Genomic DNA, 4,698 nt, shown 5'->3' with positions numbered 1-4,698 from the left:
TCACCGCCGTGCCTTCATCAAAAGCCCGCCCCGTCGCCCAACCCATTGGTCCATAGAACCATCTGGCCCGCGTCCCATTGGCTCTGGTTGCGTCCCCGCCCCCACAGGTGAGCCTCTCACCGATTGGCTGGCTTGGGTATCAGTTGCCTTGCCAACCCAGGAAAGGGGCGTAGCCGAATGTCCCGATTCCCTTCTTTGCATTTGTCCTGAGCGTCTCTAGGCCTGTGGGGTGACGTAGGGATTTCCGTTTTGTTTCGGCATTCTATAGTAAATTTAAAGAGAGAAAAACGTTTCTTCCGACCCCAAGCAAACGTTCTACCGTCTGTGTCACAATATTTTACTGCGCTGTCAGGAGGATGTAGAACCGAAAGAAGAAATAGAAAAATCCACAATGAAGTAGCTGGAAAATTGTCAAATTTACCAAAGAACAGCACTGCGAACCAACTTAACCTGATGACATTAATAGAAACTCCGCCCAACAACAGCGGAAGAGGCATTCTCTACTAGTGCAAATAAAACGTTTGCCAAGATATCCCGGGCCGTAACACAAAACACAAATGTAAAATAATTAAAAACACACGAATTAATTCATTCGCTATACCATCACTTGCTTTTCATCCCTCCTTTCTTCTTTTTCCTGAGCCATAATAACCTGTATCCAGACTGATCTTCTAAGCCACCATCCCTCAGATGGCCACCAACATGATTTAAGCCTCTAACATGGCTATTGTCAGTATTAACGAGTCAATATTAGTAGAGCTCGTAGAATAGTCCCAGATACGTCGTGGTAAGGACTCTCTCATCATCATCATTGACTGGTGATTGATGGTTAGTCATCATCCTCAGAGGGGAGATTCAGCCTGGCACACAAAGCTGTCTGCCCTGGCCTTACTGCCCACTTCCACATCCCGTTTTCTAGCTTCCTCGCTCACTTCCCTCTTCTTTTCAGCAGCCCACTTCCTCCTGGAGGTCTTCAAGCTAGGGCTTGTACTACCCCCTGAGCTGTGAATGTGCTCCACGCACATCTTCTACACAGCCCTTGTCAGATCTGTGTCTGTGGCTTCCCAGGAGACTTCATCACAGTTAACTCTTTCTTTCCTGAGCATAAGTATATTTAAAAGAGAAATACGCTATGAGACTGATTTATAGGGGTTCAACTTTTTAAAGCCGTCAAAGCCATTTATCTCTTACTCCATACAAAGCTGATGATGTGTGGTGACAAACATTAGGAATTGCAGTGACTCTATTTATGTGGTACTCTGGCTTTAAAATCATTCATGGCCATCAATTAACACAGGATAAAATCCAATCTACTTAGCATAGCATTCAAGGCCCTTCACAACCTGACTCAAATAAGGCTGTACACATATCTATTAAAATGTGTGTCACTGGAATTATGTACCTCAATTAGCAGAGTATGCATTTGTCTCCCCAGCAAGGCGGGGAGCTCCTGGACCAGAGGAAGCAGGCCTTACTCATGTCCTAGCCAGGTCCCACCCACTTCTCCACCCCTAACCCACCATCAGTACAAAGTAATTGTTTGAGGGCTGGGGCTGTGGCTCAGTGGTAGAGCGCTCACCTACCATGTGTGAGGCACTGGGTTCGATCCTCAGCGCCACATAAAAATAAAATAAAGATCTTGGGCTGGGGTTGTGGTTCAGCTCGCCTTGCACGTGTGAGACCCTGGGTTCAATCCTCAGCACCACACAAAAATAAATAAGTGAAATAAAGGTATTGTGTCCAACTACAACTAAAAAAGTAATTGTTTGAAAAATTAATTTCATTGTGTTTCTTTATCAGATGGATTTTTCTTTTTCTTTTTTTCTCGAGTGCCAGGGATCGAATCCAGAGTTCGATGTCCATACTAAGCAAGCACTTTACCGCTGAGTTACATCACCAGATGGATTTCTTCTTTTGGGGGAGCAGGGTCTCATAATTTGCTCAGGCTGGCCTCCAACTGGTGATTCTCCTTTCCCAGCCTCCTGAGTTCCTGGGACTACAGGCAAGATTTTTTTTTTTTAAATTGTGGTAAAATACACATAAAATTAAAAAATTTCATTTTAAAGTAACTCATACAGCATTCAGCATCACACAAGTTGTCAGCTGGATTTCTGAGAGATTATCATCTGTAAATTTCTCGGTGTAAAATTCTTTTTTTCTCTCTCTCTTTTTTCTTTTTTGTATGGATGTGTTTGGGGGATGGAGTTCAGAGCCTGGTGCATGCTGGCAAGTTCTAGTACTGAGCTACATTCCTCACTGCGTAAAATTCTTTAAGGAAAAGGGGAATAAAGGAGAAGAGAGTGAAAAAGATAAAAATAACAAAAAACGAAGGGAGTGGAAGGTGAACATCCGGACAATAAACCAGATGATTTCCCACCTGTTGCAAAAGGGAGAATAGAACATCATCAATGAGGAAGGAATAGGGTCAGGGGCTTTAGACAGGCAGGTAGCCACGGGTGTCATCAGGAGGAAGGATGGAGGGAGAAGGTCTTGTCTGAATTCCTGAGGAAGGGTAGAAGTGGGCATCATCCTGGAATATCCTAGAACAGGTTAGTCCTTTAAGAGTAGCTATTTCTTGGAATATAAACTTAGGAGGGAGCACAGAAGGATGGCGGAACGGCTTCACTGCAGCTACTTTTCAGAGCACAGGATTCAGACAAGTTCAACACTGTCAAGGGGTTGAGGGGCTATAGATGGAGAGAGAAAAAGGAATCATAGCCCCTCATACACAGGGAGGCTGGGTCGGGTCTCCACCTACCATCCCTTCTGCTGCCTCATAGGTTCACCTTTTCTCCGTGGTGGCATCACCACCCATGATCTAGGGCTGCACAGCTCGGGGCAAGGAGCGTTCCTGCATGATGCCAGCTGTGCATTCCAGCGGTTCTGGGTGACTCCTCCATGTGTCATCTTCAAGCAGAACAGGCACCTCCACTTGGATGCTCCTTGAAACCTGATGCCCCCCCCCACCCAGCACAGAGACTCCGAGGCAGCCTCCTGGTCCATCCTTTCTTTCCCTCCCACCCTTCACTTCTAAACCTTGCCATGTATTCAGATCTATCCCCACCCCAACCCCAGCACCCAAAGCAGATCCTCTCAAACCAGGTGCAACCATTCTTCCTCCTCAAGGGGCTGGTGGGGCCTTAGGGTCTGGTCCATTTTCAGCCCCATAGTAATGATGGATCAGAACCCAGCCCTTGTACTTCCAGAATGCCAAGCAGACCCTGAGACCTAGGAGAGAATACCTCTAACTCTACCTAGCCAGCCACTTCCCAGCAGTGACATTTCAATATTGGCCTCTGGACAAACCACCATCAAATATGCTGGAGTCATTTTGAAATACAAGAATGCCTGTCCCACCCGCTGACATTTGAGTCAATAGGTCTGGAATAGGCATCAGGAATTTGGTTTTGAAAATCTAATTTAATACAGAGCTCAATTTTACAGGCCATTCACATCCAGTATCTTATTTCAACCCTACCCCAAATTGCTTGGTGTATGGGCTTTGAATGCCATCTGTAGCTGGGTGTGGTGGTGCTTGCCTATAATCCCAAGCATTTAGGGGGCTGAGACAAGAGGATTGTAAGTTCAAAGCCAGCTTCAGCACCTTAGCCAGGCCTTTTCTCAAAATAAATAATAAAAAAAAAAAAACTAAAAGGGCTAAGGGTATAGCTCAGTGGTAAAGTGCCCCTGGGTTCAATTCCCAAGTTCAAATAATAATAATAATAATAATGACATTTGTACTCAATTCATAGAGTACATTCCAAAGAGGGAATGACACTTGAATTTAGATTTAGAGATAATATCAGAAACTTCACTTAAAATTCTCTGGGGGAAAACTGGGGGTGGGGTTAGGGGGAAGTAATGATAGATGGAAAAAAAAAAACCCAGCAGGATGTTGATAACTGCAGAAGCTGGGTTATGAGCACAGGGGGATTTCCTTCTAGCTTTATGTATGTATAGAAATCATCATTCGAAAGAGGTTTTATTTTGTTTTGGTACTGGAGATTAAGCTCAGTGGTGCTTAAATCCTCCATCTTTTTATTTTTTTTTATTTTGAGACTGTGTCTCACTAAGTCCTTAGAGTCTCACTAAGTCCTTAGGTTCTCACTAAGTTTCTGAGGCTGGCCTCAAACTTTCTATCCTCCTGCCTCAGCCTCCTGAGTTGCTATACCACCATGCCCAATTATAAAGAGCTTTTTAAGCTTCTCTTTGGTGATGATTAGAAAGTGTGCTAGGTATGCCTTTGTGATGTTTTCTAAATTTCATCCAGGGAATGAAAACGGTAATTTACTATGATCTAGGAAAATTCATTGTGATCCATCCAATGCAATGTTGTTGTAACTAAAGAGAGAGGAGTCTGCCATTTAGAAAAAGAACAGTTGAGCACGGAGAATATGTCAGAGTTGCATCTGTCCAGGGTAGAGAGCATTTCTAAGTATGTTGTGTTGGGCTCCGTAAAACTTGATCCGAATCCAGCCTATCCTTCCAACATATTCATAAAGACTTCTAATGCACTAGTTATCTGAGCAGTTTAATTTCCCATTATAACTTAAGAAATTAGTATTTCGGGGCTGGGGATGTGGCTCAAGCGGTAGCGAGCTCGCCTGGCATGCGTGCGGCCTGGGTTCAATCCTCAGCACCACATACAAACAAAGATGTTATGTCCACTGAAAACTAAAAAATAAATATTAAAATTCT

The sequence above is a fragment of the Urocitellus parryii genome (assembly GCF_045843805.1).
Source record: "Urocitellus parryii isolate mUroPar1 chromosome 12 unlocalized genomic scaffold, mUroPar1.hap1 SUPER_12_unloc_3, whole genome shotgun sequence".
In the NCBI taxonomy this organism is placed as follows: domain Eukaryota; kingdom Metazoa; phylum Chordata; class Mammalia; order Rodentia; family Sciuridae; genus Urocitellus; species Urocitellus parryii.
This window is presented reverse-complemented; position numbering follows the sequence as displayed.